The following is a 21,254-nucleotide window of genomic DNA, read 5'->3' as shown; positions in this document are numbered from 1 at the left end:
TTAAAGGGAGCGGGGGACACCCCTGCAAACACCACTCCCATTTCCCCCAAAATTATCCCCACTAATATCGCCTATGGACGTTCTCGACGACCATATATATGGCGATATTATTGGTGGGGATAATATTACCTGATACCAAAATACAACATTTCACGATGGCCCTTGTGTAAAACCCTAGCCCCAGTTACTTCACCCATTTGGGGAATAGTAATCCCAACTAAACTCATACTAGGACTGTAGAGAGTACCTGTGGTGTAAGAGTGCTACAATGACTAGAGAATCAGGAATTCCACGACTCTCACCCAGACTGCCTTCTGCGTAAAACCAAACATTAAAATAATTTGTTATAATCGAGAAAACTCTGTAGGATCCCATATGGCAGACCAACGAGACCAGCCTCCGACGGAACACACACAACGTGGTCAAGGTATAGCACTGCCACCACTTTCCACCCATACACCAGGTCGCACAACAATACGATGAGCCCGGTAGAGACAACGCTTCACAGTCTACATTGAAGTCCTTGGTGATGCTGAACAAGCACCAGCAAACAGATAGGTAACCCTTCCAATCACTGTGTTGGAAGCCTAAGGTTGACAATGTTAAATACGCCCCAACCGGAAACGAATGGTGACGGCTCCCAAATGAAAGACAGTCGTGAGGATAACATTCAACGAGCAACAAAGCACTCTGCGATGAAGGAGAATGCCAGGGAGTACAGGCTCAAGTTCTATAACATGAAAGAGAAAACAAATAGGCCATCAACGAGTAGCTAGCTAAGCTAATTATTTTCTGCCATTTTAGCGGATACGTCTATTATATACATAAAGATGTCCTGCTAGTTGGTGCAAGAATGTGCATGTTCAAGAAAAACTTTACTTCAACCTGGAGTAACCCTTGGAAATAGCAAACATGTAGAAGGGACAGAAGGAGAAATACAGGCTGAGAAAGTTATAACACAAGAAGCTGATAAAACTAAAACCAGCCCAAGATGCACACTTGAAAAAGGCAGTTGAAAGGGACGCAGAATGTAAAGCAGCAGAGAAGAGAGAGAATGATTCCACTGTGGTAGCCGGGAGATAACCTGCCATCAACTATGGCTTCATGGTTGTCCACTTTTCTTCCTGTACAAAAGTCACTTGGTTTATCAATGAGGGTTCTGACCTTTCCCCTTGTTTTTGTTTTTAAAACAATTTTATTAATTTTATTCAAACAACAAATAACAAACCAAACTCAACTTACAGTGGACACATAACTTGCTCATCAATGCACATACATTGTAACTTTTTTCGCCCACTGTATTCCCCTCCCGCCCCCGAGCCTACTTTCTCCCATTGTTAGTCTCCATCTCTTGTGGTGGGGAGACCTCTCCTGCCATGCTTATTGAATCATCATCCCTTGGTCCATCATACGAGGGCCCAAATAGCTCTGCTATTAGTTGTCTCCAACCTGCTAGGGCTCCAGCTTCAGCCTCTATGTCTCCTTTACACGCTTCCTGCCATGCCACTGTTTCTGCCTCCGCCCACTTCTGCAAGTCCCTCCACCACGTCTCCACTTTGGGCTTGTGACACGCTTTCCATCCCATTGCAATCCTTCTCTTCGCCAGAACATATGCCAGATCTTTCAATTTACTCACATGTTTAAGCTTCCGCGGTCTCGGGAACCCTCCCAACAAACAAGCCCACACAGTATCCACCTTCATGCAGAATCCCTTGTCTTCCATTTTCTGTGCTATGTCTCCCCAATATTTCGCTATCAGTGGGCATGCCCAGAACATATGTACCATTCCTGCGTTTTCCTCATTGCATTTGGGACACACTTGGCGTCCGGCGTTCTTAAATTTGGCTATCTTTAGAGGGGTCAGATATGCTCTGTGAGTTAGGTACAACTGTATTTGTTGCAGCCTAGCATTTCTCGATACTTTTTTATGATACCCCTGAGCCCTTTCCCACATCCCGTCACTCATCAGGTCCCCTACTTCTTCCTCCCAGTCCAGTCTAAGTTGCACCATTTCCTTGCCCACTTGAGTCATCATCATCTCGTACACCCTAGACATTTCATGCCCTCCTTCTGCTATAACATATATCACATCTAGTGTGGTGTCCGGTTCCCCTGCAAGTTCCACCTCGGACCAGGTATCTTTAATTCGTTGCAGCATCCCATGATACGTAATATATTGCCCAGCACTCAAACCCGTTTGTTCCACCAGCTCCTTAAATTCCAATATTTTCCCTTCTTGCCACACATCCCCCAATGTTGCTATTCCTACCGGTTCCCAATACTTCCTAATAATTAACCTTAGTTGCTTTTCTGTTCCCATCATTGTGACCAGTGGGATTTGCGGAGAGCACAGGGCCGGCTTGTCCATCAACCGGCACGTCCTCTGCCACATCCCCCACCCAAGACCCAACATCCCTGGACGACCTCTTAGCTCCCGCTTGGGTAACCATATCATTTCTCTCAAAAAATATGGGGTGCAATCTCCTTGATGCAGCCTATGCTCTAAGGTAGGCTCCGCAAAGAGCGCCATTTGGCTACATGTTGAAACTGGCTCGCTACATAATATACTTCCCAGTTTGGTAATTTAATGCCCCCTTTCTCATGCGGATTTTGGAGTTTCCACAGGGCTACCCTGTTCCTCATCCCGTACCATAGGAATTCCCTGCATATGCTGTCCAACCTAATAAAGAATTGCCGGCGTATGGAGTATGGGATGTTCGCGAAGCAATGCAACAGTCTGGGCAATGCCACCATCTTGAGCATCGCCCCACGCCCCATCATTGCCAAGGGGAGTTTTGCCCAGAACTTCATGCTGTTTTCCAGTTTCTGAACCGTTCTTTCTGTATTATGCCTATGTTCGGCTTCTACTGTATGGTATATATCCATCCCAAGATATCTAAAGGTTGTGGCCTCCCACGGTATCTGGAGTACCGGCAAATTCTCCGCCAAGAGCCCCCTATATCTGCCCAGCGGGAAAACACAGGATTTACTGACCATTCCGCAACTTGCAGTGTCTCTTTCTCACTCCCTGTGTTCAGAGTTGCTTGTTCTGATCCAAACAGCTTTTCTTCTGTGGACTCTTTATCCACCTGTTTCCTTTATTTGCTATCGATATATAGGATGAATAGAAGGAGTCCCCAGGCACTCTTCACTGATTTTTCTACTGGGACGAGTAAACTGAGTCCCCAAGTATTCTTCCCTTATTCTTGTACTGGGACGAGTAGGCTGGGTGTTAGAAGTAGTATTAAGCAAACAGGGTTTTGTTTAAGCTGGATTTCCATAGGCCCTGATGGCGTGAGGTGCTCATATGATAGAGGGTTAGGGAGTTCCTTGATGGAACCAGTGTTCTTGTTCCCAAGAGGGGAGTCTCTCTGTGTGAGGGTCCGCTTGACACCACCCATAGGGGGAATTTTGCATAGCGGGCTCACCTCCCTATCCTTGTCGAACGGGAAACCACATTATACCCTCTTGATCGTATGTGTATATATATATAAATTGGCCTAGGCCAAGTCGCTCTGCGAGGAAATTCCCGTTGCAAGGTCCTGACCTTGGATCTGTGTAAGCTGCCATTTTAGGTTCATCAGTCATTTTAGATTCTCTCTCTAAAGTCACCCTGTGTTCTAAGATGGTGGACAGTGTCATTTTGAATGTAACATGGCCATCTTGACCTCTATGTACAAGTTAAAGTGTAAACAGCCTGCAGGCCAAATGTTAGGGGCATGTATTGAGACCTTGTCCTTCGTTGACCTGTGTATAGAGGATTACCTGTGCCAACGAGACTAATCCATGAATATATGTTGTGCACAATACTGTTTGAGCATCTTATGTGAACACTTGTTTTACCATATTTTATAAAGAGATGTGCAAAAGGTCAACGTGAAATCCGAAGACACACTGATGCTATTGTAACTTGTTTGCGAATATATTAAGAATAACCCTACAGTTGCATAAATTAGAAGCAAACTCGGCACGAACTCTAGATCCAAGATTCATTAACCTGCAAGTGGGTTGGACATCATGTTTTGGAGTGTATAAAAGGTGCGACTATTCTGATGTACAGTCCCACTCACTTCCCACACCGAACGGGCTGGTATTCGCTATGGTGAACTGAGGGCCTGACAGCTATCTGATACTCTGTTTCTTTGAAAACTGTTCAGTTACTTTGAATAAAGATCTGTGTATCTTTATAACCTGTGTTTGGTGTATTTCCTTTTGAAGGTACTCAGCCTCGATATCTTCTTTTGATTTCACATCCTCACATGGAAGGCTCCCCACTGAAGTGACAAAATTCCAGGGTTCGTCACAGCATGCAGAACTTATAAAGTCAGAGCAATCAAACAAAAAGACACAACCTCCAGCAGAACCCTATCCCCAGTAGAGCAAGGGCAGTGCTCTGAATAGAAAGCAAAGAGCACTGGAGGAAGAAACCCCAAGCCCATGTGTTTGAAGAGTCTAGGGGGTGGGCCAATAGCTCTAGCTTGACCCTTCGGGTGACCATCCGGGGCCGGGTGCTTCCATTTGCTTTGGGGTGCAAGGGCCTGATATGCCAATGATCCCCGGTCACCTCAGTGTACCAGGTTCAGGAGGCAGGAACTCATCATACTTAGGTACTGTTACGAATCCCAGGGTATTGTCACTGCTTCCAGGGGGGAGGCCCCTTCCCATGAGGCCAGGGAGGTGAGGTCGCTACCCGATAGTCCCCCAGTGGGGGGTTACTCAGCAGGTGGAGCTCATGGGGAGGGAAGTTCTCTATGAGACCAGTGATGATCACCTTGTGAGAATGCAGTCTTCACCACCTTTATTTCAATCCCCTAAATCCTCTCACCCCACTCATGGCCCTCTAGTTCCCTACACATCTATGTATATCTGTAGAATAGAGGATTCCATTCGGAAAGAACATACTGGGACTAGGAAGAGTGAGGTATAGCTAGCTAGAGCAAATGCGATCACTGCAACGAAGAAGATCAAGCAAGGCAGCCAAAGCCTGCTGTGGAACCAACACACACGGTGCAGTCTGTTAAGACTGATTTGGCAATAAAAAGTGAGGAAGGACTATTTGCAATGTGAAGCCAGCCCAGGAGTAGAGATGGAGTAAGCCAGCCCTGGAGGAGCGAGGAACCAAGCGCTGCTTCCGTGGCGAGAGACCCGACGAGAAGGGAATGAGACGCAATCAAGGAAGCACGAGTGTTTCTAGAGGCCACATGGATAGGAAGCCTTTCCGGTGGCAGGGAGAGAAGAGACCCGACCAGTGAAGCAGAAGCAAGGAGGAGAGGTGCAGCAGGTTATGTGAGAGAGAACTTACCGCTGTGCAGCGGTTGAGGACAGAAGGCTGAACGAAGAAGTGGAGAAATTGCGTGCTACTCTTAGGACAGACCGGAGACCACAACAGCATTTCCCACAACAGTTTTCCAGTGCACTAGACTACTGGTTGGGATTTGTTCTGGAGCACCAGTATTTCAGACTCTAATGACCATTCAGCTAAAGGGTATTTAGGGCGTCAAATATGTTCAGCATAGCATGACAAAGATGACCACAGTATCGCACTCTGGAAAGAATTTTAACAATCTTGGAGTTTGGTTGACTGTGGATAAAAGCTGATTCCCTCAGGAGGAATTGGACTATTTAGGTTACTCAATCTTGAATGAAGGAGGGCACCCCAAGAACAGCCTAGTGAAAAGCATCCCAGAATTACTGAGGGGTGCTTCTCATGATCAGATGAAGTTATCAGTAGGAATGGGAAAATACTACGCAAAATGCGTGAAAAAACGTTCAACCAAGACAGAGTGCATGAGAGCGCTAATGCACAAAGGAGTATGGTATGTGTGGACGGGGAACTGCTCCAGAGAATTCAAATGATGAAGCCCCTTTGATTCCAGATTAGAGTTTATTGTAACTGTAGAAACAAGTGCATATGGATTGGGAATCAACCACACGCAGAGAAAAAAATCATCAGATGGCAGCCGTGCAGCAGTCTGCAACCTGTGAACTTGCAGGTTATTTGGGACGCAACTTCCCAGCAGAGGCATTGCTAGGGGGGGGGGCTAAGAATGCTATAGCCTGTGGTCTTTTGGTTGTAGCCCCGGATAGAATCTCAAGAGCTACGACAAAAAGGCTAGCTAGCCCCCAGTCCCGACAGTTCCAACAATAGGGTAGCCCCCGGTCTTTTCTGGACTTAGGAACACTCCTGCTTCCCAGGATCTCTCACTGTTGACTGTGCCCGGTAGGAATGATGAGAGTTGTGGTCCAAAACATCTAGAACGACAAATATTGCAGATCCCTGAAGTAGGGGTTTGGATAAAGGTAAAATTAGCTCACAGAACAATCCACTGATTAAAATATATAAAGTCCATTGGAGCAGTATACCAACGAAGGATGGAAAGAGATGGCATATTGAGAATGAGAACGGCTTTGTGTGCAAAAGGCAGAGCCAATCGAAAATCGCACCTAAGAACCTCAAGCTGAGGTCAGCCACTACAAGGAAAGGGGATCCAAATAAGGGCAAGAACGAGCCTCAACTGAAGAACTAAGTGATAAGAGATGGAAGTGAGATCTCGCAAGTACACCTGGAGAGCAGGAAGGTAAAGGCCTGAGAAGATTGAAGCGAACAAAACAAGTACTAAGCAAGTGAGGAGATCTGAACAACAATCCCAACACTATCTTTCAAATTCCAGGAAGGCAAGGTGATGCAGTGATGTTACACATGCAGCGCAACCTCTGTGGCAGATGAACAGTGCCATGCAAAGTGGGAGCGGCCAGAACGGACTGATAGAGAAATGCAGTGCTTGGCGGCATGGAAAGAGAAGAGAGCTGCGTTGCAGATAGAGGCGGTTGAGCTAGGTGGGGCTCGAGCCAGCCCCAGCAAAATAGCTGGCTTGAGCTCGAGCTTAAAAAAAGCTGAGCCCTTTTATTTCTCTTCTCATGGGATAGGTTGTGTGTGTAGTCGAGGGTTGGATTTCTTCATGGTATGTGTGAACTTGTCACAGTAGGGCTGGTTTCACAGGATCTTCGCCGTGATGGGCCGCTGCTAGCGGTGAAGCTGTGCGCCCCTTTTATTATAGGCATCACATGGTGGGTGCAGCGTGCACCTAACACGAGACATTGCACGAGCCATGGGTGGGGATTCAACCATAACAAACAAACTGTATGCCTCGGTCAAACACTGACTTCACGCAAGTGAGATTAAGAGGCGGTTTATTATTTTGGTGTGTGTGTGTGTGTTTAAGTCTTGAAAAAACAGTTGCAAACCCCAGAGGAGCTTGTAGGCTGACATTATTTTATATTCTGGCGCTTGCAGGCTAACATTTCGGATGGAAAAACAAGTCTACATTATACCCTTTTTGCTTAACTTAAGTATTTATAGATTCGCTCGGTTACTAATGTGATTTGTTGACTTCCAAGTAATCTTTTGAAAGCCAGCCTTAATACTTTTAAGTGTCAGCTAAATAATATATTTTGACAAATTTCAAAAGTGCGGAAATGTGTAATCCTGAGCAAATTATTTCATCTCACTTAATCATATCTGACAAAATTGGGACGGCAGGTATGAGTTTGGTGTTGGGTGGCAGGTTTGATATGATGCATGTATAGCACGCAACCTGGATGGTATATGTTTTGTGCTGTGTTTTGACAGGATGCCAAAAATATGGTTTGTTTTGGGGAGGCAGGACGTCCGGTGTGTGCTGTGGGAGTTGAGGTGTAACCTCAGCTGGTCTGGTTATTGTGTTGTGGAGGTGATGGACTTTTTTTGTGCAGGTGGAGAGGAAAGTCACCAGGTAAGGGTGCACAGTGCCGGAGAGTTAGAGGCAGGACGTCCGGTGGAGGTATTGTGCTGGTTCGTCTGGTGTTACCCACAATTCACTGGCACCCCCTCATCTAGCTGTGTAGTGGCAATGCTCCTAGGATAAAGGAGAACGCCGTGAGAGCTGATATTGTGCGATGAGTTTTCGTTTTTTTTACTGGCACGTGAAAGACTAGATTAATGCTACAGTGTGGATTTGCAATTTGCGGAACTTTGCCTCTATAGGGTTGTTGCATTATTTGTATTTTCTGTGAAGGTTTCTGATAGGGTTGCAGTAGCATCATGCTGTTAAAAAAAAAAACTGAGGACACTTGTATTATTTGTTTTGTAGTTTCACATGTAATTATATAAATGAATGCCGGTCTGTATTCTGTCAGCAGTAGGTGCTAGCATTCCAAGCATAAACCCAATCCTGTGGGCGTGGCCTACACCGTGTGAGGGGCAGGGCTGCCGAGGCGCTGCGCTATTGGTGTGAACATGGCCGGTCTGCGCATGCGCGTGAGGCTGCCGCACTGAAGAAAGTTGAGGGCGACCCGTGGAAGCTGGCACGTTCGCACAAAGGCGTGTGGCGCTGAAAGCAAGGGACTACGGCACGAGCTGGGCGAGTGGACGTTTCCGCGCGCTGGGACGCAGGAGCTCGCGCGCACCCTCTGCGGGGTCGGCTGCGCTGCGGCACGCGCTGAGGGGATTGTCCGCCGCGAGCTCAGGTGAGGTCCGAGGAGGCGCAGTGATCTCGGGCGGCGCGCGCCTGTAGCGTCCGTTATCCTGCGCTGTGCGGCGCGAGCTCACTGCGCCCGTTATCTTGTGGCAGGACGGCACGCGGGGTTTCAAGGCTGCGGTCGCCCGTTGGTGGGGGCGGTTGGTAGAGGGCACTAGTGGGCGGCGCTTGAAGTCTGAAGTGGCAACGGCAGGGCTTTGTGTCTGTGCCTCTTCAGGGCCATGTGCCGGGACTAGCCCTCGACTACGTGCTGGAGCGCCCCTATAGGATTGGGGCGTATCTTGTGGAATGGTTTTAATTGAAGTGTAATTTTTTTGTTGGGCTGTTTTTGGGGGGACGTTCGGTTGGGTGGGGTGTTGTGTTCATGGAGTTGATGACTCAAGGTGGATGTATTAAAGCATAGGCTGCTGACTACTTAGTAAGGGTTGGTGTCTCATGGGCTGTGTTTGGGCTCCTGTTTAGGTGTGGTCTGGAGGTATGTGATGTGTGTATGGCATAGATGCTAGTCCGGTACTAGTGTTAAACTTTCCATTCTGGAGTTACCCTTTAAAAAGCATGTACTTCAAGTCCCAGAACACAAAGTGAACACCAGGACTGTATTCGCGTCTTCTGATTGGCCTAGGTGGGGCTATATGTGAAGGGCCCTGTATGTGGAAGGAGGAGATGGCGGAGGTGGGGCTGTATGTGAAGGGCCCTGTATGGGGAAGGTGGAGATGGCGGAGGTGGGGCTGTATGTGAAGGGCCCTGTAGGGGGAAGGTGGAGATGGCGGAGGTGGGGCTGTATGTGAAGGGCCCTGTATGGGGAAGGAGGAGATGGCATATGGCGGAGGTGGGGCTGTATGTGAAGGGCCCTGTATGGGGAAGGTGGAGATGGCGGAGGTGGGGCTGTATGTGAAGGGCCCTGTAGGGGGAAGGTGGAGATGGCGGAGGTGGGGCTGTATGTGAAGGGCCCTGTATGGGGAAGGTGGAGATGGCGGAGGTGGGGCTGTATGTGAAGGGCCCTGTATGGGGAAGGTGGAGATGGCGGAGGTGGGGCTGTATATGAAGGGCCCTGTATGGGGAAGGTGGAGATGGCGGAGGTGGGGCTGTATGTGAAGGGTCCTGTATGGGGAAGGTGGAGATGGCGGAGGTGGGGCTGTATGTGAAGGGCCCTGTATGGGGAAGGGGAGAAGTATGTCTTGATTCTTGTGACCTTGATGCTGGAGAATGTAGGCAGCTTGGTAGTCTTTTGGGTGGAAGTTCGTGAGTTGGTTCCTGGAAACTTGGTATCTGGAGGACCTGTGTTATTGGTATAGAGTAGTTCGCCAAGGGGCATTGCGTGGGGGTGTTGTGGTGTGAGTTAGGATATTTGGCCATGGGTTTATTGAAGGATGTGAGGACACTGGCTGATGTGCTAATGTTAAGAGTGGACTATTGGATGCATGGCTGCATGCAGGGGTGAGTGTTCTGGGAGTGTGAGGGACTGATGAATGGAGGCAACAGTGGGTCCTCTAGCCGCCGTCATTCCTTACCTCAGCACTGTAACATCAATAAAGGGTGGTCCACTGCATTCCCAGGGTCTGTGTATGCAGGGTTTCATGTTTGTTGTGGCCAGGCCATGTGGCGTAGCAGCAGTGGGCTTGGTACTGCTCTTGGTGGTGGTGATCTAAGATGCTCAAATGTATTAGTGTGCCCGCCAGTCTAGAAGCGAATGGCGTCCTATCTCGGAGGCCTAGACTGTACCAAGCATGATGGCCTCAAGAACACTCCGCCTAGCTCCAAAAATGAAGGTGACATGCAGGTGTCTAGTTTGTAGAACCACTTTAAACAAGGACTCGGGCAATATTATGCCCACCCTTCAAGAATTTGATCTAAGCTCCTACAGTTAATGCTAAAGTTACGTTTGCTCCAGGCAAGTAAGGACTAACCTTTCCTCAGTTGTCCGTAACAAACGCTCAATGTGTTGCCATTCAGTTGGTTGCTTTTAATTGAGCTGTTCATAAGTTGCCCTTGCTGGTTAGGGTGGTCAGTGTGTGCTTAATGGGAATTGCTAAATTTCTAGTCTTTAGTTTGTGTGGAACTTAAGGCATCGACCCCCATCTTTTCACAGCTCGGTAGTTAACGCTTGCGTCAAGCAGTCTATATTGTGTATTTTCCTATCCTGATATTTTATTTTTGGAGAATGTTAATTATCGTAATAGTGGGGCTGCCGAGTTGAATGCCAGTCCTCCATTTATGATAGAACCTGCTCTGTGCATGGGAGGGCGGTTGCACGCTGGTTTGGTGTCCCATACCTGCTCTATGCGTGTGATGGAGGAGGCATGCTGGTGTGGTGGTGTCTCATCCTGTTGGTGGTATTTCCTCACATGCCGTATGCATGTGAGGGCGGATCCACGCTTGTGAGGTGGCAGCTTCTCTGGTTTTAGTACTTTGTGTTTATTCAGTAGTGTTAACTTGCCCCAAGTTATATACGTGCTATGGGAAGGGGATGCATCCTGATTTGGGGATGGCCCACCCTGTTTAGACTTCAAGTTAGCTAGTGTGATGAGGGGAGGAGTTCACCTTAAGTTGTGAGCCACGGTTCTCTGGCCTGTTACTGTAATGTTGACTGATATTGTTCCCCCTCAGTGCAGGCCTGCTTCTGCGTCTAGCAGTCCTGTTGCCGTCTTTAGTAGGCTCCTTTGTTGTAGCCCACCATGTAGAGAGCAATGTGCAGCGCAGTAGGTGACCTTTGGTGGTTCTCTGGCTTGGCCCATTTTCGTTCTTCGTGTTGGTTTGATTGCCCATAACATTTTGGGACTTCCCGCCATCGTGTTGGCTCCTACACCGCTTCTGTTTATTACCACTAGGATGTGGGGTTGTCCCGTTTTATATATGGGTCCAACTACCTCATTGTATCCTTTGGATCAACAGTTACACTGTCTTGTCACCATTGGCAGTTTTGCTGTGGCCTGTCGCCCTCGATGTTTTTGTCACGTTTAGCGGTTACGGATGCCAGGTGACTGGTTTTTAATTTCGTCATTGGGCTTATCCTTTTCTCCTCTCGGGGGGAAAGGGGTGCAGCGGTGTGAGTGTTAGCCTGCATGGGTAGAAATTACAATTGTACAGTGTCGTTTCGGTGCAAGTGCTGGTTAGTTTGCTGCTCTGCTTGGGGTCTCTTGTCAATGCTATTTGGTGTTTGCATTTTCTTTGAAAGAAGTGTGGGGAATTGGCTGATACTGGTTTCTGAGGTGCTAGTCATGACTCTTGGAATGTTAGATGGACAATGTCTGGGTGCTGGACTGAGTGAGGTTAAGAATGATGATGATGATTTGGTGTATTGGGTATTCCCTCCTATAATGACTTGCCTTGGGACCTCTTCTTCTTACCTGTGCGCTGTAATCTCATTTCAGTAATAGAACCTAAAGGGGGGCATTAGCAGACCGGTAATGTGCAACCCACCCCTCTGAGGGTTCTATTATAACCCTGTACGTTGTACCGGGATACTGTGTTTATTTTTCACCAGATGAGAAGGCGGGGTGGGTAGAAGAAATGCCAAAAAATATGGCCGCCATGGATCGGGGAGAAGGGACTACACGTACCATCTATCTTTCCAGTACTGTTCCCGGCGCCAGCGAGGGATAAAGCAGCAGAGGCAAGTGGGTGGGTATAGGGAGAGGATTTGGGGAGGAGGGGCAGAGGATGCAGGGGACGCACTTACCATCATTTCCGGTGAGGTAAAATGGCAGCCTCCCGCTATGAGGCTTAGCGCAGGGTCTCTCCTGGTGTGGTAAAGATCCCTATTCTGAGCTTCCTCATTGGCTGAAAGGCTGCCCCCTTAGAGTACTAATAAAGGGTGGTCCACACTACCTCCTGCGTAATTACTGGGTGATTTATCTATTTCTTTGGGTGGTCTTAGACTCTGGGGTGGATGGTAGAATTAAGCTTCTTGTACAGGTGGGTGGCGGGGGTGCGTGCAGATAGGCAGTAATGTTACCTGGAAGTTGTACGGTACTACTGTGTAATGGTGCAGTTGTAATAATCATGTACTTACCTAGCTACAGGAAATTGCGAAATGGCAAATGTTTACACCGTCTGTGGTGGTGTTGCTTGAGGGGAGTGGTGGGCAGGATTTGCGTGTCGGCATAGTTTGTCTAAACAATCCCTTTGTCGTCTAATAAAGGTTTTGTAACTACGTTGTAAAGTGTTGGGGAGGGGAGCCTTTTGGGGCACCACATAGTACAGGGGCTGGTAGGGCAGGGCGCTGGAAGAGAACACTCTCATGGTTCTTTCAGAAAGGAAGGATTAAATGCAAGCAATGGCTTCGGGCGAGAAGTGTGCAGCTGTGGCCAAGTGATGACACAGGATTTGGTGATCCACCAAATCAAAGGCTGCAGGTAGATCCAGAAGGAGGGGTGTCTTACCTGTATTGACTGTCATCAAGTTGAATCATTGGGTCCAGTAAGGCAGATTCAGTACTGTGGCTATTAGCATAGGCCCAGAAGGGTGTGTTTCAAGAAGATCTAAAGATATGCAGCCCTAGCAAGAAAAGTACTGTGGTGATGGGATGGTGTGTACTATCTGCATGACCTTTGTGTGTGACGATTGTAGTAGACGACTATGTCGGTCCTAGTAAATGTGACAGCTGCAGTGCAGTCTACAGACACGCCTCGGGTCGGGCTGGCTGCAGGGAGACCCACGTAGCCGTCCTGACTGGTACCTGGCATATTACGCTGCGTACTCTCCACTAGCGTTGAACGAAGGGAACCTCTCCCTGCAGCCAGCCTGAGGCGTGTCTGTAGACTGCACTCCAGCTTTTACTAGGACTGACAGTCGTCTACTACAACCTACTATTTATAGTAGAGCTCCCACTAGCACCACTTTAGATGCTACGAACCTTTTGTTGTTGCTATGATTGCTCCGATTGTAACTAGGCTACGTTGTTAAAATTCTCCCTCCTGATGAATGTTCACACTAAAGCCTTCATGAACAGAAACATGTCGAGACATCTCTCTGGACTATAAACCGAGATATAAATCTTTTACACATTTATTCTAATAGAATTGGTTACCATACTATTTGCTTTATAAGTACCCTATGTGTTTTTTTTTTTTTTTCTGTGACAGTTTTAACTTGCTATTCAAGCTTGACACGTATTCCTTGTTTTACATATTGGATGTTCAGTTTTGTACTGTGGACCCCTTTTTTTTTTACGTTTAATCATTATGCATCATTATTAAAATTTGATATGCACTTTTTATCCTGATTGGTCCCCCATGCATATTTATGTTCTGCATCTCTAGCATCTGCACTATAGCTTTGTCTTCTTATATACTGATTATTATCGTCCCGGATATAGACAGAGTATACACTGCAAACTTCTTTTAGCCAGTAGTATACCGGGTTTCCTCTCCTTATAAGTGGAACATTCACCTAGTGCAGGGGTGCACAACTGATTTTGACAGGGGGCTGAATGTACCTTACATGAGGGCTATAGTGGGCCGAAAAGTAAAAGTGGGCGGGGCGGTAGGCGGGACACGTCAGGAGGCTTTTTCAACCCCAATTTGTATTAAACACATGGAAAAAGATGTTTTTGAGGGGTAACGATTTTTATTGCATTTCAAACTTACATTTTGTACTACACATTTTCCATTGCTATCATTTATTTCTAACTGTGCCTGTTTTAGCTTTATTATTGAGTTCACTCTTGGAGTGCAACACTATGCCCCATGGCCCCCTCACCCCCAACCAAACACTATGCCCTGTGGCCCCCTAACCCCCAACCAAACACTATGCCCCATGGCTCCCACCCCCAACCAAACACTATGCCCCAAACACACTCAAGCATGCACCCATACAGAGCTGAACCCCCCCACCCCCCAACTCAGCACACAAACATGCACCCATACAGACCCGAACCCCCCACCCCCCAACTCAGCACACAAACATGCACCCATACAGACCCGAACCCCCCACCCCCCAACTCAGCACACACAAACATGCACCCATACAGACCCGAACCCCCCACCCCCCAACTCAGCACACACAGAAACATGCACCCATACAGACCCGAACTCCAAACCCCCACCTCAGCACACACACACACACTCAAGCATGGACCCAAACCCCCACCCCCCCAAATCAGCACACAAACATGCACCCATACAGACCTGAACCCCCCAACTCAGCACACACACAAACATGCACCCATACAGACCCGAACCCCCCACCCCCAACTCAGCACACAAACATGCACCCATACAGACCCGAACCCCCCACCCCCAACTCGGCACACACAAAACATTCAAATCAAAACATTCATACACATCCGACACACCCCCCACCCCCGCATCTCAACATACACACAATACATTCAAATACAAACATTCACACCCCCCCACATCTCAACATACACACAAAATACATTCACACCCCCCACATCTCAACATACACACAAAATACATTCAAATACATTCATACACATCCGACACACCCCCCCACCCCCGCATCTCAACATACACTCAAAATACATTCAAACACAAACATTCATACACACCCCCTTCCCCCCCCATACACACACAAACATAAAGCAAAACAAACCCGACACACAAACACAAACAGACCACTTACCGGAGACGTGCTGGAAGGCAGGCAGGTAAGCTGGAAGTCGCTGGAATCGCACTACGGCTGGCATGGTCCAAGGCTGAAATGCCTTCCGGCATCAAGCCTTATGGACCACGCCAGCCGTAGTGCTGGCCCTCCATTGGTGCAGCGCACACGCATTACGTGGCTCGTAGGAGCGACGTGATGCGTGTGTGTGCTGAGCCAATGAGGGCCAGTGTTTTCACCGGCCCGGAAGTCAACAAAGACCCTCCATTAGGAAAGTCTGTGCCTCGCGGGCCGGTCAAAAGGACATGGCGGGCCGCATGTTGTGCACCCATGACCTAGTGCAAGGTTGGCCTGGCACTTGTGTTTATGTGCAGGGAGCTTTCTTGTGCCCATCTGTGGCGGGGGGAGGTAGAGTCCTCTTTAGATTGGAGCAATTGCAATGCCTTTAGAGTTCAGCATGAGCATGCCCTATTCTTGCACAAACATACCTGTTTTCAAAGAATGTTTGTCGTCCAAAACACCTCCTAATGGGCACTCTTTGAGCTCTTTAATCCAGCCTCAACATCAATCTTTCCACTCAGTGCCTGCCGGTGTTTTCTCAAAGCAGTCTTCTCACAATCACTTAATTGGAGCTGTAAACCCGCTGCTGGTGTAATATTCAACCACTCCTGCCTTCAGTCACTCAATTCTTAAGCACTGTGTGTGTCCTTAATGGATATCCTGTTCAAAACAAGCACTGGCAAAGTCAACTCTTTGGCTTGTGTATGTATTGGGCCTTTGCCAGGCACTCCGATCGGAAAACGGGCACTTTCACCATTTTGCACTGGCTACCATAAATGGTCAGTCGATACCATTGCGGTACAAGCACCTTTCTCCTGCCTACACAAGGCCAAACTGTTGGAATTACCAGTAAACCTCGGACTGAAATGCCGACCATGGTCCACCAACTGTTATGGGGCTGTAGCCTATCCCGAACATACAAACATTTAAACAAATATATAGATTAGGGGTGTAACAGTATATCGTTATAGATACCGAGAACAACTTAATTGAACTGTAATAACCATGTTTATAAAAGTGTACCGTTTTAGGGCCTACAGCTATTAAGTGAGCTTTTCAATCTGATTTGGCTGCAGTAAGCAAGTGCTACGCAGTCTGGATCTTGCACTGTGGGATGTGGCGTCTGCCAAGGGGGCTCTTGTTTGGCAGACAAGAGCATAGGGAAAGTGAGGCCACATTAGTAAACGCAGAGCTGTGACTGGCCCTCTCTGATCGGTAGTGTCGGGTTAAAGATCAGCCGATTTGTAGTTTTCCCACCAATTTGAAAGATGGGGAACTACACATCCTCGAATTCAAAGGATAATTAACTGGATACCCTTCTGATGTATGTCCACAAAAAAAACGTTAGCTCTGTAGACTGTATGAACACTGGGCCCATCGGTGCTTTGTGATAGTATATAAACTGCCCCCCCCCCCCCACCCAAACGACCTCCCTGTAGATTTGCATATTGGCACGAGTTGATGCTTCGCTTGATACTTCACCTGCCCTCTGCATATGGCACTGGACTCTAGCAGGCAGGACAGATTCTACATTCAATTTGAAGTATCCAGAGAAATCGTGGTGAGATTTATCAGGTCTATCCTTGATTTGTGACGCCGCCCATGAAAGCATTCCTCAGTCTCATCTCACATGACAGGGGTCCTAATGCGCTCAGACCTGGGGGAAATGGTAATGATGGAGCTGCGGTGATGTGGTGGTTCATGCCATATTTGTGCCAATATGTATTTTAACTGCCATTTTCAAATAGTTTTTGTGCCACTTACTTAAGAAGGTAAATGAACATGTATTCAAGAGAGAAATTGACGGTGCCCACTGAACGCGGCCCTGTTAGGATTACATGGTCAGTGGTGACTCCAACTTCAGACCTTTATAATACACCAGGCCGATGATAAACAAGCTATAGTGATTTGATCAATATGCAACCTTTCGGTGAGTGTTGGCTATGACATTTTGACAAAAACACAATGACATGGGCTTTCAGACCTCGCATGAATGATGTTTTTCCCTTTTTAAAGCGTTATCAAAACCAACTTTTATAATTGATCGCAGCAAGGGGTCCTGATCCCCATGCTATGTGGTTCCAAAATAATTACAGGTGGAATGCCTTTATTTTTTTATTTTATTTTTTTCACCCGATTGTGATATATTGATAAAGGGTCAGGTCACGGTCCATCACTGCATTATTTTGTATAAAGTATATTCAGCTGCATTAACAGTTCATTTCTATCATCAAACGGGAGAGAAATGGACTTTCTGAAAAACCACTGATATTAAGGCAAACTCGCCTGGTTGTACAGCCGTTGTTCTGTAATATTGCACATAAACTCTGATAACCGCATGCTGTGATGCATGCAAAAAAAGGACTCGCGCTGTCCAGCATCTTTTAGAGATTGCTTATTGGGTTACCATTTCAATTGGGTATAAACCATACATCACGCAGAACTATGCAATGTGCTGAAGCTGAAATAGGTAGGGCGGTGTGTCAGGTTATCTTTGTACACTTTATTGTTGAACATCACCTCCCATTGATGTATCTGCTGATACAGCAGTTGCCAAAAATGTGGACTTAAAAATGGGCAGCAATCCATACTGGGTCTGATTGTCTAGTCTTGGAAGTTACCTGAAACCTGGTGCTACAAAACTAAAATCAACCACAAGAGCACTCTCCCACCCAGGGATAGCTGCTGCACAACCTTGAAGTAATACACATGTCTCAGGCAGGCTTCCACATTTTGCACTATTGAACTATTTGTTAGGCAGAATCCTGTGCATTACCCTCTGGGAACACTACACACGATTAAGACTAAAAGTGGAAGTACAATTTCACCTTTGGTGCAAGCCTGTACCACTCAGTAAAGTGGTAGCGACTTATCTCAAGAGTAAAGTGATCAGTAGAACAAGTTACTCAAAGGACCAACAATTACAGTGATTCAAACAAACACTTGCTCATGGTTTCTTGGTAAAAGGATATACATTTATTTACAGTCAGTTTGAAAACATTGCACTTGCAAAAGCAGCTCAATATCACACACTAATAAACCACAGTTGCTCAACCCGTAAGTAAATGAACAGGTTCAGCTCCCCTGAAGTGGGAGCAAAATGGCACTTCAGATACTTAACCATGTCTTTTTACCCCTTCATTATCAGAATAGACAACACAAATACTTGCATAGGCAGGGCAAAGGGTTTCAGTTTGCTACAACCAGCTATTCAATGTGTAGGCCTGGGCCAAAGTCAATGGTTCAGAGTCTTTGTATAGGATAGCACAGTTCTGATAGTAAACGGTTAGTTTAGAAGAATTTGGCTAGGCGAAAAGTTTGACGAATGTTAAGGGAAGGACAAGCCTTCGAAGTTGAGGAAAGTTCCACAAACTTTCGTGATGGCCGAAGATTTCCGGACTGCGTTTGCACAGTAGACGTCAGTTTAAGGTGTGAGTGCACTCTATAGGAACATAATGTGTGCTGGGTCAGTAAAGACAATTTAACTTTACACGCTCTGGGAGACCGTAGTCCGTCCCAGAGAAGGTATTTAAAGTCTGTCACTGCACTGAAGGTACTGTGTGACACACAGAAAAAGATGATGCCTGTGGAGTTGTTTTAAAATTTCATAGGCAAAGAACACAAAGTAAAACATCAAAAATACATGGAAGAGTGGGGAAAAAAGACTCTCTTCCCAGGTAAAAAAAATCAAATCCTAGAAATCCAGCAAAGGTGCTGGGGGGTATCAAAATGTAAGGGGAAATTGGCACATTTTGAGATTTCTCCCCAACACTATTGGTCTTGCAGAATTAACGATTGTGGTGGGTATGTGGAGAACTAGCGTTCATGCTGAGGCCCATTGCCTCTATGCGTGGCAAGGAGAATGCTTTCAGTCATCCTTAACCTTCTACACCTTATATTTTGACAGTGGCAGCATCCTTTTATTTATTTTTTGACCCTCTTTCTATAGACCACTCTAAGCCTCCTAAAGATGGTGTCCTAATTTGGCGAGGATCAACTCTACCTTGATGGACTTGTATCCCGTTCAAGGCTTGCTGTCTTTCAAAGATGCCACAGGGAACCCTAAGGCATTACCTCACAGGGCTGCTTCAAATACTGTGCTGCCCACACTGTCTCTGCTCTGTCATACATACCACTTTTCGAATTGCCATACCCTCTGTCCTAGACTGTTAATGCCTCCGTTTTTTTAGAGCACAACTTGAAGCTGCTACTAATTTTCTTCAGTGAGCCGTTATTCTAGCAGGATTTGAATAATATTTTATTTGAGAAGGGATTGGAGTAATATATATTCCAACGTTGCCGGCATACATAATGGTGGTAGCAACACTAGTTTATGTATTTAATGATCCATAATGGTGTTAACACTAAGTGCTGGATTGGGTAGGGGGCGTCCTAGTCGTACAGGGCCATTCATTGTAGCAAGAGCTACTTGACTGGAATGTATGGTCCGAATATATATCCGCTGCTCTCGTTTAGTGTGGCTGGCACCAGTCTTCCTAAAACTGTAGGAATCCTTATATTGGCACACTGGGATTTGGCTTTGCGTAATTTCAGCAGGGTCTGTAGTGCCTGTGTGCACCTGCCTCCTATACTATGCCATGTTTGAACTGTGCCGCCCCCACTGCAAACGTGCCTTTTGCAATTCAGCTTGATTCCAATCGTCCATGTGCAATGCAAGCCGCTCATCCCTAAGGAATTAAGGTTTGGCTGACGGGGCGACCTGTCATGCAAGCAGGGCATCCTTGCTGGGAATTCCTTAGAATCTGGGGTCCTTATGCCCAGCAGCTGCACTCTGCTGTGGATCCGTTGCACGACTGCAACGCATGCGGGCATTTCCTCAGCCAATGCATTCCCTGGTGTACCTTCAGGCGATTAAGACTAAATGTTTACGCTCCCAGAAGGCATGTAATTATTCTCATGCGACCTACTGTTTCCAGGAGGACAGTTTAATTGGGGCCTGCTTGCCAGTGGTGCGTTTTCTGGCTGCTACAATCGAGCTTGTGCAGGTGAATATCACTGTAGCGCCGAAGCAATAGCGATGACTACTAAGCAGTAATGTCATTCCTCTTAGTGGGATAATTTTGTAGAAAACGAATTCATAAAAAATATGAAAATGGTACCTTTTGTTGTAGAAAAGCCAAACACCTTGGTTTATCTAATAGGTTGTGGTTGGGCAGGGGGGAGTGGGATAACGAGACCATCCTACTTATAGTGATGTTATCCTTGCTGGAACAATTGCAAAGTGTACTTTCAGAAGTACAAGCAAGGTGCCAGATTTAGAGTTTGTCATCTACCACTCGATTTAGTCTGGCATGAGATTGGGTTTTTATATAGCCTCTAACAATGGCTGTTCAAGCATATCCAATTCAATGTCACTGTGTAACGACCTTGGGAGGACGCGCCAAGTAGGGAGTACCATCGGGTGAACGCGGAGGGGTATTTGTCGTTTGGGCTTCATCATGCGAGCCGCCCCCCGCCATTTCGTGGTCCATACTCCTGTACCCAATCCCGCGGCCTTTATACACAGCTGAAACGTGCCATGACTGCAGTACTGCCTCATGCTGCTAGATTTCATTTTAAGCGATGGAAACAAATGACGAATTATTGGGTTTGCAATGCTAGGTGATTTTCTTTGCTGTTGGTTGTCCGCACTGTGGTACCCCCGACTGTTTCTTCGGGCCTCTGCCATGACTCTTTCTGCGTTTTAGAGGTGTTTAGCTGATTCTAACCGAGCTTAAAACGTGTTTATAAATGCTTCGGAAATGTTTTTTAAAACTCATTGCCTGCCTTCTCTTTTTTTTTATTGCACTGCACAAGAAGAGCCAGCCTTGTTTGGTGAGAACCTTCGATGAAGCAGTGTTCTTGGAAGCTGTACTTGTACACGTTTTACAAGCCTTTTAATGCCGACTAATGAGTTTTGTAAGAATGTTTGAGCACTGCAGTTGTAGAGTAATTCCCTTTAAAAGGTTAATGTTTAAAGGGGCCTCCTGGACCTTGTTTTCCTCTGCAGTTAACCATCCTGTCCTGGATTCCTAGCACAGTTGTCTGTCCGTCTTCAAAATGAGCGGAGTCGTGACTAAACCTGCAATACAAGTAACAGAACCAAAGAGA

At 46.8% G+C, this 21,254-nt stretch overlaps 1 protein-coding gene across 1 annotated transcript in view; it reads left to right on the top strand.

Annotated features, from left to right (window-relative positions):
* Positions 1–8,290: 8,290 nt before the first annotated feature.
* The window catches only part of SLC16A1 (solute carrier family 16 member 1), a 67,137-nt gene continuing 54,173 nt past the window's right edge, over positions 8,291–21,254 (top strand). Inside the window, exon 1 of the mRNA XM_069633356.1 lies at positions 8,291–8,505. The gene's annotated coding sequence lies outside the window, so the exon portion shown is untranslated. The remainder of the gene's footprint in view (positions 8,506–21,254) is intronic.

This window comes from Ambystoma mexicanum, chromosome 13 (assembly GCF_040938575.1).
Source record: "Ambystoma mexicanum isolate Mex_15411 chromosome 13, UKY_AmexF1_1, whole genome shotgun sequence".
NCBI lineage: Eukaryota > Metazoa > Chordata > Amphibia > Caudata > Ambystomatidae > Ambystoma > Ambystoma mexicanum.
Note: the sequence above shows the minus strand (reverse complement) of the source record. Positions and strands in the feature narration are given on the sequence as shown.